At 47.2% G+C, this 13,726-nt stretch overlaps 1 protein-coding gene across 3 annotated transcripts in view; it reads left to right on the top strand.

Moving 5' to 3' along the window:
• Window positions 1-13,726, top strand: part of RASGEF1A (RasGEF domain family member 1A) — a 247,185-nt gene that overhangs the window by 60,418 nt on the left and 173,041 nt on the right. For 2 of the 3 annotated variants that reach the window (XM_059900594.1, XM_059900595.1), the window contains one exon: window positions 10,597-10,753. The gene's annotated coding sequence lies outside the window, so the exon portion shown is untranslated. Of the gene's footprint in view, window positions 1-7,845; window positions 7,909-10,596; window positions 10,754-13,726 lie in introns of those variants that run through there. The other variant, XM_059900596.1, reaches the window with a different exon arrangement.

Raw genomic sequence — 13,726 nt, 5'->3', positions numbered from 1 at the left:
CCTCTCCCTCTTTTTCTTGATGAGTCTGGTTAATGGTTTATCAATTTTGTTTATCTTCTCAAAGAACCAGCTTTTAGTTTTATTGATCTTTGCTATTGTTTTCTTTGTTTCTATTTCATTTATTTCTGCTCTGATCTTTATGATTTCTTTCCTTCTACTAACTTTGGGTTTTGTTTGTTCTTCTTTCTCTAGTTCCTTTAGGTGTAAGGTTAGATTGTTTATATGAGATTTTTCTTGTTTCTTGAGGTAGGGTTGTATAGCTGTAAACTTCCCTCTTAGAACTGCTTTTGCTGCATCCCATAGGTTTTGGATCATTGTGTTTTCATCATCATTTGTCTCTAGGTATTTTTTGGTTTCCTCTTTGATTTCTTCAGTGATCTCTTGGTTATTTAGTAATGTATTGTTTAGCCTCCATGTGTTTGTGGTTTTTACGTTTTTTCCCCTGTAACTGATTCCTAATCTCATAGCATTGTGGTCAGAAAAGATGCTTGATATGATTTCAATTTTCTTAAATTTACTGAGGCTTGATTTGTGACCCAAGATGTGATCTATCCTGGAGAATGTTCCATGCGCACTTGAGAAGAAAGCGTAATCTGCTGTTTTTGGATGGAATGTCCTTTAAATATCAATTAAATCTCTCTGGTCTATTGTGTCATTTAAAGCTTGTGTTTCCTTATTAATTTTCTGTTTGGATGATCTCCACTGGTGTAAGTGAGGTGTTAAAGTCCCCCAACTATTATTGTGTTACTGTTGATTTTCTCTTTTATAGCTGTTAACAGTTGCCTTATGTATTGAGGTGCCCCTATGTTGGGTGCATATATATTTATAATTGCTATATCTTCTTCTTGGATTGATCCCTTGATCATTATGTAGTGTCCTTCCTTGTCTCTTGTAACATTCTTTGTTTTAAAGTCTATTTTATCTGATATTAGTATTGCTACTCCAGCTTTCTTTTGATTTCCATTTGCATGGAATATCTTTTTCCATCCCCTCACTTTCAGTCTGAATGTGTCCCGAGGTCTGAAGTGGGTCTGTTGTAGACAGCATATAGATAGGTCTTGTTTTTGTATCCATTCAGCAAGCCTGTGTCTTTTGGTGGAGCATTTAAACCATTCACGTTTAAGGTAATTATCAATATGTATGTTCCTATGACCATTTTCTTAATTGTTTTGGCTTTGTTTTTGGAGGTCCTTTTCTTCTCTTGTGTTTCCCACTTAGAGAAGTTCCTTTAGCATTTGTTGTAGAGCTGGTTTGGTGGTGCTGAATTCTCTTAGCTTTTGCTTGTCTGTAAAGCTTTTGATTTCTCCATCAAATCTAAATGAGATCCTTGCCGGGTAGAGTAATCTTGGTTGTAGGTTCTTCCCTTTCATCACTTTAAGTATGTCATGCCACTCCCTTCTGGCTTGCAGAGTTTCTGCTGAGAAATCAGCTGTTAACCTTATGAGAGTTCCCTTGTATATTATTTGTTGTTTTTCCCTTGCTGCTTTCAATAATTTTTCTTTGTCTTTATTTTTTGCCAGTTTGATTACTATGTGTCTCACGTGTTTCTCCTTGAGTTTATCCTGTATGGGACTCTCTGCACTTCCTGGACTTGGATGGCTATTTCCTTTCCCACGTTAGGGAAGTTTTTGACTATAATCTCTTCAACTATTTTCTCAGGTCCTTTCTCTCTCTCTTCTCCTTCTGGGACCCCTATAATGCGAATGTTGTTGCGTTTAATATTGTCCCAGTGGTCTCTTAGGGTGTCTTCATTTCTTTTCATTCTTTTTTCTTTATTCTGTCTGCAGCAGTGAATTCCACCATTCTGTCTTCCAGGTCACTTATCCGTTCTTCTGCCTCATTTATTCTGGTATTGATTCCGTCTAGTGTATTTTTCACTTCAGTTATTGTGTTGTTTATCTCTGTTTGTTTGTTCGTTAATTCTTCTAGATCTTTGTTAAACATTTCTTGCATCCTCTCGATCTTTGCCTCCATTCTTTTTCTGAGGTCCTGGATCATCTTCACTGTCATTATTCTGAATTCTTTTTCTGGAAGGTTTCCTATCTCCACTTCATTTAGTTGTTTTTCTGGGGTTTTATCTTGTTCCTTCATCTGGTACATAGCACTCTGCCTTTTCATCTTGTCTATCTTTCTGTGAATGTGGTTTTTGTTCCTCAGGCTGCAGGATTGTAGTTCTTCTTGCTTCTGCTGTCTGCTCTCTGAGTATGATGAAGTTAATCTGTATGATTAACTTCATAAAAACCCACCAAGATGTTTTCCAAAGTGGTTGCACCATTTTACCTTCCACCAGTAGCATATAACATTCCAATTTCTCCACATCCTTGCCAAGACTAGCATGGTCAGTCTTTTGTCTTTTTTTTTTTGGCCACGCTGTGTGGCATGAGGGATCTTAGTTCCCCGACTAGGGATTGAACCCTCACCCTCTGCAGTGGAAGCGTGGATTTTTTTTTTTTAAGATGTATTTATTTTTATATTTATTTTTGTCTGCGTTGGGTCTTTGTTGCTGTGCGTGGGCTTTCTCTAGTTGTGGTGAGCGGAGGCTACTCTTTGTTGTGGTGCATGGGCTTCTCATTGTGGTGGCTTCTCTTGTTGCAGAACATGGGCTCTAGGAACGCAGGCTTCAGTAGTTGTGGCGCATGGTCTTTGTTGCTCTGCAGCATGTGAGATCTTCCCGGACCAGGGATCGAACCTGTGTCCCCTGCATTGGCAGGTGACTCTCAACCACTGTGCCACCAGGGAAGTCCCCCCTACTGACTTTGGATTCTTTAAGACAAGAGGCCAACAGGCAGGGAGAGGAGTCACCATCTGAGGAGCCTGAGTGCCCAGAGGGGCTGGAGCCAACCTGAGCCCAAGGAACGCCAGCTCACTATGCTTGGTGCCCCTGAGTCAGGGCCTTTTCTCTCTTCCCACATCTCTCTGCTAGCTACATAGCCCTTCCTTCCTCCTGGGCCTCCATACTCTGTTCAGTCTGATCTCAAATTGGTTGTCCTTCCCCTGTCTCTTCCTATTCCATGCTAACCCTTCCCTTGCTAGATTCTCCCACTTTCTCCAGCCAGCCTTTCCATCTGTTTATGAGCATCTTTTCTCTCCATTCCGTGTCAACCCACCTGAATCCTTCCCATCCCGCCCAGTCCCTTCCTTTTCAGGCCTCATCCCCAGCTAAAGCTGGTGAAGCCTGAAGGGTGAGAGGGGGCACTCTGGAGCCAGGTTGTCTGCTGGGTTTGAATTCTGGTTCAATCAATACCTGTGTCCTTGCGTAAATTAATGTTTCTGGGTCTTGTTTTCCCCATCTGCTCACAATGCTACTCACATCACAGTGTTTGGAGGAAGGTTTAAAGAAATTGTGATGGGTGGTAGGTGGTAATCAGTGTCAGCTATTTTTATGTAAGCTCTTGAGGGCACAAACCTTCTCTTTCATCTGTGTTTCCAGCCATGAATGAGGACAAAGGAAGACTCTATTCCTATCGCAGGCCCTCTGCCCATGAGCTGAGTTCTCTCTCTGCCAGCCCAGCACCATGGAAAATGCAGCCCCATCTCCAACTCTGCTGCCAGTGGTTAACATAGAATCTGTTTGTTTTGGTTATCCATAGTGGCATCTTTGATCATCAGGTGGCCACTTCTCTCTCTCTCTCTTTTTTTTTTTTTTGGTTGTGACGCACAGCTTGTGGAATCTTACTTCCCTGAGCAGGGATCGAACCTGGGTCTTGTGAGTGAAAGGGCCAAGTCCTAACCACTGGACCGCCAGAGAACTCCCAGGGTGGCCACTTCTCTTGCTCCGTGAGTGTGCATTGGGGTTACTCAGTTTTCAGCTCGTGGCTGGGGTGGTCTGGAGGGCTCATGATGGCTTCATTCACATGCCTGGTGCTTTGGTGGAGAAGGGCAGAAGCTGGTCTCAGTGAGTTCCCTCTCTATGAGGTTTCAGGGCCTCTCAACATGGTGTCTCCAGAAGGGTAGTAAGAATTCTTACCTGGCAGCTGAGAACCCCAAGGCTGAGTGTTCTGAGAGACATAAAGTGGAAGCTTATAAAACCCTGAGACCCAAGTTGGCCTAGCATCACTTCCTCTGTATTCTATTAGTCAAAACAGTTAAAGAGCCTGCCCAGATTTAAGGGCAGGGCACACAGACCCCACTTCAGTATGGGAGAAGTTCCGAAGAATTCATGGCCATCTTTCAACTACCACAGTGGAACAGCTAGAACCCTCTTTGGAAAGGAGAGTCCCTATCCAGACAAAGTGTCTATTCCAGTAAGATCAAAGTGCTATTCCTTCCATGATGGAAGCTGTCCAACATAATCAACTTGGGGAATGGTGCCATACTGGGGTATCAGTATTGGTCTCTGCTGCTGGCAAGTTGGGTGCTCACCAGTGGCTGTAGCCAGGTTGGCCTTGGTGAGTGGATGTCTACGATGCTCAGCCCATACGTAACCTCCATCCCTGCCACTGTGGCCACTTTGCTTATGAGCCTAATGGGTGATGACAGGGGTGGCTGAGGAAAGAGGCTGAATGGTAATCACAGAAGGGATCATCCTATCCCCTTGATTATTAAAATTCTCCTCTGCTGAGGTCACCCTTTGGTGAGCATTCACACAGGACACAAATGTGGTTTTTTTTGCCTGTTCAGAGAAGTCTATCCACATACCTCTTCCCCAAACTTCACTGTCACCAATATTCCAATTGTGTTCCTTCTAAATCCTTGAGCATTCAACCAAACATTGGCCATGGCCCATGAATCAGCAGACTCGTACCTCTGGCCATTTCTCCCTCCAGGAAAAAATGAACAACCAAGTTCACTATCATTCTCCAGGGTCCACCTGTCTTTTGCATAGGCCAAATGAGTGAGTTGAATGGGTCTGTGGGTGGGAATCATCACTCCAGCATCCTTCAAGTCCGTCCTTCCAGGAACACAGTATTTTTGGTTTACTGTTTTCCTAGGTAGAGGCAGTTCTAGTAGCTTCCACTTGGCCTTTCCTACCATAACAGTCCTCACTCCACAGATCAGGGAACCAATGTGAGGATTCTGTCAGTTGCTGAGTATGTCTATTCCAATTCTGAAACTGGGCAAATAACCATAGGGTGGCATCAGGGACCCTCTGTGAGTGGACCTGAGCTAAATCTTCATGGATCACCTGTGCTCCATTAGCCCCTACTCTCTGAATGGTGAGTCTTCAGAAATTAGTTCAGAGCCAGTGTCCGGTAATCCCTGAAAAGTATGATTATCTCTCTCTAATGCACAGTACTGACGCTGGCAAACAGCTGTTGGTCCTTTTAGGGAAGGCTGAGAGAAAGATGAACAATATCCGTGGTTGTCTTTGGCTCTCTGCTTCTCCCTGTTTCATGGGTTCTACAGAAAAAGTTTCTTTGCAGAGTGTGGGCGGATCGGGAGTGGCCAGCAGGAGGATATTTTTGTTCAGTCCCTGTGCAGCCCCCATAAAGTGGCAAGAAGGGACATACATCTTCCTCTATCATTTTTTTTTTTTTTTTTTTTTTTTGGCTGCGTTGGGTCTTCTTTGCTGCACGCGGGCTTTCTCTAGTTGCGGAGAGCGGGGGCTACTCTTCGTTGTGGTGCGCGGGCTTCTCATAGCGGTGGCTCCTCTTATTGCGGAGCACGGGCTCTAAGCACGGGGGCTTAGAGGCCTGTAGGGTCTTCCCGGACCAGGGCTTGAACCTGTGTCCCCTGCATTTGCAGATGAATTCTTAACCACTGCGCCACCAGGAAAGTCTCATCTTCCTCTATCTTTGCAAGGCCCCAGCAATGAGGTTTTTACCTGAGCCTTAGATCCACAGGTCCCTTCCTGGCCACCACCCACCTGGCACCTCCAGGCCTCTCAGGCCCACCCCTCCCAGCTGGCCCCGCCCCCCCGCCCTACCAGCCAATCCGAGGCTCCGATCCTGGAGCGTCGCAATAATCGCTTCGCAGCCCCGCCCACGGTGTTCCCATTGCGACATTAAGCGGCCTGGGTGGAGAGAGCTGGACTTTCCTGGCCACCTCACGCAGGGAGACCGGCACAGGTACACTAGGAGCAGGTGAGGGGCTGAGACTGTGGGAAGACAGATTCTTCAAAGCGCCCCGTCCCTCCCCCGCACCCCTCCTTGTTGGTTTGTGAAAATTTTGGCGCCGCCTCATGTGTCTTCTGGTTCAGTCAGCTTCTCATAGGTACCCTGGCCTCTCCTTGTCCCCCAAAACAAAGCTGTAATAACATTGGTTGGGCTCTCTGAGCAAAGTGCACGGAGAACGGAGCCTACTGAGGGCCTTTCCCTTTGTCAGGGACGGGGGCAGCCTGGCCCAGTTCTGACCATAGGACCAGAGATTTGGGACTGGGGTGTGTGTGGTCGGGGAGAGTTTTGTCCTCGTTAAATGATGTGAGGAGCTGTGGCGCCATCCATGACCATGAGGGGAAGGAAGAGCCTCTTGGAGAAGGGGACTTGGAGCCTTGCTTACAGCGTTTAAGAGGCTGAACTAGCCAAGCCCAGCACCAGTAATCCCCGTTTCAGCCCTCTCCCTCTCACCACATCGCCAAGCTTTCCAGTTTACCTCACCTTCCCTCTTCCTTGAAGCCGTTGTCGACTAAAAAAGTATTCACCACCTAAAAGTTGAGAGTTATGTTTTATTTGGCGGGAATTTTTAGGGCTTCAAGCCGGGGAGGCAGCATCTCAAGTCACCCTGAGAGAACTGCTCCGAGGAGGCGGGGGCAGGTTATATATGAGTTTTGCAACAAAGGGCAGGTAGTCTGAACGTCAAAAGAGGATTGTTAATTAAAGAAACCCAGATATGTCAAGTTGAGGAATTTCGTGCCTTTCTAGGTATGGGAAGATGCGAGAGTCTGGGCTCACTGCAGTCATATCTTTGACGTGCACTTCAGCTGTCTGGGGCCAGGATCCTGTGTTTTCATATCCTCGGTTTCCTCAGGGCTCACCGTAGGGAGTGGCTGCAGTCTGATGGCTGCCAGGTGGCAGGTGTTCTTTCCTTCCCGAGTTTCCTCAGGGCTCACCTGCTCACGCTGGAGGGCTGCAATCGCTGATGTCTGTGACATCCTTTGTTTACTGATGTGGCAGGCAATATTCCATTTATCACCCTTTCCCCACGTGTGTTGAGGTGACATTCCTTGGTCCTTTCTCAAGAGGCCCCCCCTCCCGAATCTCACCTCCACCTGGGGTGATGGCAGTGCCATTGGCTCAGCCCTTGGACGCTTCCTCTTTTTCTCTTTATCCCTGTAAGTGAAGTTATGGCTTTAAATTCTGTGTGCTGACTCTCCAAACCTCTGTCTCCAGTCCGTTTTTCTGGACACAAGGCTAAGCAGCCGACTACCTCATATACATCCACGCTTGGATGTCTAATAACTATCTCAAGTTGAGCATGTTCCAAATAGAACTACTGATCATCACGCCTCAAAAAGCGTTATCATTCATCAGTATTCCCCATGTCAGTAAAGGAGGTACCCTGCCCTGGAGGCCCAGGCCTGACCCCCATTTCTTTCTACCTAGTCTACATTTAAATCCCATCACTACCCTCCGCCTCCATGCTCCTGCTCTGAACTACTGCAAGAGCCTAAGAAGGGATCCCCCTGTTGCTGCTCTGGATCCCAATCAACTCTCCCCACATTTTGGCGCACGTCACTATGAACTGCCCACGCCCTACCCCACACCACGCTTCCTTGTTCCTGCTCACACTGGCCCCTTGAAGTTCTCCTGGCTTTACAAGCTCATTTTTGCTGCATGACTTACCTTCCCTGATCATTATATCTAAACCTGACCCCTGGTCCAAGGCACTCCCAAATAGGTAATACTCTGAAGGAAGAAATACCACAAATAAGCATGTAAAGTAATGTTCAGCTTCACAGCTGTGGTGGAATTACTGGTCTGGATGCTTCACTTTACTGCAGTAGTGGCCTCCAGCCAAGATGACATCATGGTGAGTAGCATGGACTCTCTGCCCCTTGACATTGGGCTTGGTAGGTGACTTGTTTTGAAACTCCTGTGGCTGTGATGTGAGCAGAAGCTTGTTCTCATGTGTTTCTGCCATCGCCAGCAGAAGAATGTATGCAGATTGCCCGTTGGTCCCAGGAGAACTAGAGACCCAGGGAGCAGACCGGAGCACACCCTATTGGCTGAGATCCAGCCACCCCAGGGTGCATGAATGTGGAACAAAGTCTTATATGCCATGGAGACTTTGTGGCTGTTTGTTACACAGCATTCTGGCAATAGCCAACCAATTTACAGTGTTGTGTTAGTTTCAGGTGTACAGCAAAGTGAATCAGTTATACATATACATATATCCACCCTTTTTTAGATTCTTTTCCCATATAGGCCATTACAGAGTATTGAGTAGAGTTCCCTGTGCTATACAGTAGGTCTTTATTAGTTATCTATTTTATATATAGTAATGTGTATATGTCAAACCCAATCTCCCAATTTATCCTTCCCTCCTCTTACCCCCGAGTAATCATTACTTTGTTTTCTACATCTGTGACTTTATTTCTGTTTTGTAGATAAGTTCATTTGTACCCTTTTTTTAGATTCCACACATAAGCGATGTCGTATGATATTTGTCTTTCTCTGTCTGACTTGTTTCACTCAGTATGACAATCTCTAGGTCCATCCATGTTGCTGCAAATGGCATTATTTTGTTCTTTTTTATGGCTGAGTAATATTCCATTGTATATATGTATCACATCTTTATCCATTCCTCTGTTGATGGACATTTAGGTTACTTCCATGTCCTGGCTATTGTAGATAGTGCTGCAGTGAACATTGGGGGTGCATGTATTTTTTCTAATTATGGTTTTCTCCGTATATATGCCCAGGAGTGGGATTGCTGGATCATTAAAAATAGAGCTACTGGGCTTCCCTGGTGGCGCAGTGGTTAAGAATCTGCCTGCCAATTTAGGGGACATGGGTTCGAGCCCTGGTCCGGGAAGATCCCACATGCCGCTGAGCAACTAAGCCCGTGTGCCACAACTACTGAGCCTGTGCTCTAGAGCCTGCGAGCCGCAACTACTGAGCCCGCGGGCCTAGAGCCCGTGCTCCGCAACAAGAGAAGCCACTGCAATGAGAAGCCCGCGCACCACAATGAAGAGTAGCTCCCGCTTGATGCAACTAGAGAAAGCTGGAGAACAGCAACGAAGACCCAACGCAGCCAAAAATAATAAATAAATTAAATAAATAAATTTTAAAAAGAAAAAAGATAGAGCTACCGTATTTTTATAGGAACTTTTATACTTCACAGAGATAATTTTTCATCTATGAAACTGGCAATGATATATAGAGATATAGAGATAGAGACTATGAAATATGCGTTTGGTAAGGGCTCAGGAAACAGGAATGCTAATTTGCTGCTGGTAAGAGGGTAAATTGGTAGCAACCTGTTTGGAAGTCTTATTTGGCTATATGTATTAAAATTATTACACTAGCCCAATACTTCTACTACTAAAAATTTATTCTAAGAAACACGGACATGTACAGAGAATTATCGACAAGGATATTCACTAAAATGCTATTTCACAGGGTAGTAAAATGTAAATGTTAGTAGAGGACATTGTTGTTTTATAACTCCCAAATGATAGACACGAGAGCACTTCTAATACAGGCATCAGTTATGAGGAATGCTTAGCAATGTGCCAGGCAAATAGCTCTCTGAGCAAGGACTGGGACCCACTTCCATCCCATTGCCCAGACTTTACCCTCAGGGCTAACAACATGGAGTGAAGCTCACCCACGGCTGTCTGCTCGCCCCCCCCTGCTCCTGGGGGAGCAGAAATTCTGCCCTAAAGAACTGGAGGCAAAAACTGAGACAGGAACATCAGGTCCTGCAGCAGGGAGGGGCCCAAGGAGGCTCTGGCAGGAGCGTAGCGCTGCAGGGGGAAGGGAACGCCATTGTTCTAGGGAAGCTACGGAAACATACCATAATGACCTCACGAGCCTGCTCCTGTATGGTCAAGTGGCCCTTGGCGAAGCTCTTACCCAGGATCTCATTTGATCTTCAGGTCAGGGCTGAGATGGACAGCGGTCACCAAAGCTCAAAGGAACCAGCTTCCCCGAGGTCTCCGAGTGAAAATGAGAGCTAACACCACGGGCACTCACAAAGCTGTGCTCTTCTAAGTTCTCTGAACATATTAATTCATTTAAGCTTCATAACAAGCCGAGGGAGGAGGCTCTCTCATCATTATTCTATAGATAGGAAGCAGAGAAACGCAGCGAGGCCACAGCCAGCTTGTGGCGGAGCTGGGGCCTGAACTCAGGGGTCCTCACTCAGGTTCCACACACTCGGCCTCTGCGGCCTGGATCCCAGCTGGCTCCTAGGTCCACCTCACTGGTTTTTGGCTCTCAAATGCCTTCTCTGCCTCACTGCCTGGCCCTGGGAAAAGGGCAGGCTGAGGGCCGGGAGTAAGTGAATTGTCCTGGCTGGCCACAGTAGGGACTGCTTCAAAATGTACGGTTTCTTCGTGATGACAAGACCGCCTTCTAGGCAGGACGGAAGCAGAGGAGCGGGAGCGGCAGACCTCTTCCAGGCATGGGCCAGGCCTCCGTTGTCTCACCGTGGGGGTGGGAGCTGGGAGGCAGGCACTCTGGGCTATCACTCTCTTTGTTTCCTTCCCTCCAGAGCACAGACACACCGGCTGTCTACTGATGGAGTTCATCAGTCAGTGTGAGGGCGCGTTGCCTGAAGATGTGACTCTGTTCCCTCTCGCCCTGAGGACAAGGCAGGGCCACCGCACGATGCAACAACATGCCGACCTCCATGGATTCCCGAAACACAGGTCAGTGCCCAGCCACACAGTCATGGTGATTTGCTTGCTTCTGTTCTGAACTCAGAGTCCTAGAAGCCCTCACTCGGTTCCCTGGGACAGTCTTACGGGTGATGTTAGCTGATGCTAAGAATCCTGTACCCAGGAGTCTTTTCTGTAGTGTCATTTGCTGAGTATGCAATCCAGTCCTTCCCACCCTGGCTTTGAGACGGTCCTTTGTTGGACGTGCAACTTCTGGCTTTTAACTTAAAATGGTTCTTCAGGCAAGCGTGGCAGGAAAGCAGAAGCCATCTGCTGAAGACAAGACTGAATGGCCTGGTTAAATTATTATGGTAACCAGCAATATCAGGATGAAGAGAAGAAATCAACTTTCGTGAGGTTTGATACAGAACTACTTCTCAGGGTTACCCCAGGGGCATGAGCACCGTGACATAGCCAGCCTTCCGACTCACCCTGTAAAGCACACAGACTCTAAATGTTTTTTTAATGTAACATTTTTTCATACTCTGCACATTCTGCATATACAAAATTAACCTCCGAAAGGTTGAACTTCACTTTTAGATTTTAGAGCTTTTCCTGCCCTGCGGGCTGGATAAGTAGGTCAGCAGGTCAGCTCTTCAGTGTTGCATTAATAAAAAATGTGGAGCTAATTAAATGTAAAGGATAGCACCGTGCCTCTTATTCCTAGGGTCTCTTGCACGTGACTGCTGTGTCAGGTGACAGGTGAAGGAGCAAAAACCTCTGGCGCATTTGTTTATTCAGGAAGCATCAAGATGGTGTGGGTGTAAAACCACGTTGACAGCATTGGTTTTTTCTGAGTTTAGTGTTTGATCATAAGAAAGACAATATACCAAACAGGCTTGTCTGAAGAGACTGGCCCCTTGGCTGAGGCTGAGTCCTAATTTCCTGGGAGTAAGACACAGGCACAAGGCCATGGACAGAGAGTGGACAGGGCATGTGAAGCCAGGCCTTCTAGGATATGGCACGAAGGGAGTAAGACTATGAAGAAAAGCAAGGAAATCATTAAAACTGAGGATCAAAGTGAACACCTGGGTGGGTCAGGGAGTTATGGCCACATCTGGGGCCAATGGTTTGCCCCCGTGAGTTGCAGACTCAGGCTTACGCGCACACAGAGGATGTCTGAACATGGTGGTGTGTCTACTTCACCCACTGAGACATAGTAGTACACTGGCCCTACTTCCTAGGGCTCTTTATGCCCTACCTTTATAACCTCTCATACACATAATGTGACATTTATTCTTTTAAGGTGCAAAACATGTTTACATACAAAAACTTGAATCCCCACAAAATCTATGCAAGCCAAAGACACAGCCCTGACACTCACAGCCCTGATTCCCCCTGACACAAATGTCCTGTGCAAATCTGGTCCAGGAAAAACTCACCTTCAAGATGAGATGAGGAAAAGAATCTAGCAGAGGATCACTTTGGAGATCACTACATGAGAAAAGAAGTCAAGGCAACACAAATGGGTGAGGAAGGACTGTTGCCACGAGGCCCATGAAAAGCACGACCAAACATCTTGTGTCAAGTGACACCAGATGATAGAGTCCCCTCTGCAAACAGGAGACACATGTGGAGACACAGAGATGAGGGGAAGAGGGCAGGACCTCAGAGATGAACCGTGACCTGGCAGAGCTCAGGGATGGAAAAGCCCTGCTTGGAAGTGATTTCCTCTGGGAGCAGGCAGTGGGGAAAAGAGGAGGGAGTCGCTACAAAGAGACTCTTTCTCACCCTACTCAGTGTCTGAGCCCTCTGGACCGATTCCGTTGCAGGAGGGCTCAGGAGTCTGCTCACACATCTCCAGTGGCTGGGAGGCCTGTTCTAGGACTGCTCTACCATGGAGAAGGCCTTCCTTAGGACAAGCTGTTCTCTCTCCCACCTTGACTCCCCACTAGCTGGTCCTAGATCTCTGCTTTTTAGGGCTTCATGAACCTCTGGGCTCCCTCTCATGGGTCTCCCACCCATGTTCCCAAGTCTAAGCTCCTTAAATCCCAAATCCTTGATCTCTCAGGTGCTACAGGCTTGATCCATAGGCTCATCGTCCCTGACCTCAGAGCGCTCTGCCTCCTGTCCAAAGTACCCGGGCCACCCCTTCTCCAGGACCCTTGAAACCCCACTTCTTTGTGTTCTGCCTCATTGCACCTGGACATCAGGATTGAATTAGGGATGGGGGTGTGGGGACCTGGAAGTGATGCAGAAACAAGAGTTTAGTGTTGTATGTCATCACCATGGAAACACCTGGTCCTGTGATCTGGGTGCAGCTTCAGGGAGGTGGAACCAGAGACAGACCAGCAGGGGCGCCAGTCTCCACTCCACAAGTGTTTCTGAGTGGCTGTTCTCCTGCTAGGCCTCTTCTCTCCCTTGATCTCCTCGGAGCATTGGGTCCTTGGGAAGCATCGGGTTCCTGGGGCTCATTGAGGAACTGCGGAGCTCCAGGATTGAGGGGTGCTCCACTGCAGGCTCAATGTGTGGGGGACACAGAACAAGTATCAGATGAGGAGCCCATCACAGGTCACCCACAACTGACAAGGGCAGAATAAATGCCAACTAAAGGAGACCATCAGGGGACCCTCAGAATCAAAGACAGGAGTGAGTGAGCTGAGGCCGTTCACTACTGATCAGAGAGGACCAGAGAGTGGAGAAGCAAGTCTTGGAATAAAAATGCAAGAAGAGGGCTGGGCGTACCGGAAGACCCACGTGGCCTGAGAACTCAACACCTCTGACTCTGGCTTAGAAGAAACCTAAGGCTTCAGGCTGTGGCGAGGGCAGGGCTTTTCATGAAATAACATCTGTTAAGAAGGGCTGGGCGACTTAAAGGCTGTACTGCCCGAGGAGCCATGGCCTGGGCCAGATTCTTGATGTGCGCAGGCAGCCAGTGCTCACTACCGTTTTATTCTTGGAGCTCCACTCTCCTTAAGACATTGAGTGAATCAACAACGAACTGAGCCACAGTTTAAAAATATC

Source organism: Balaenoptera ricei, chromosome 16 (assembly GCF_028023285.1).
Source record: "Balaenoptera ricei isolate mBalRic1 chromosome 16, mBalRic1.hap2, whole genome shotgun sequence".
In the NCBI taxonomy this organism is placed as follows: Eukaryota; Metazoa; Chordata; class Mammalia; order Artiodactyla; family Balaenopteridae; genus Balaenoptera; species Balaenoptera ricei.
Note: the sequence above shows the minus strand (reverse complement) of the source record. Positions and strands in the feature narration are given on the sequence as shown.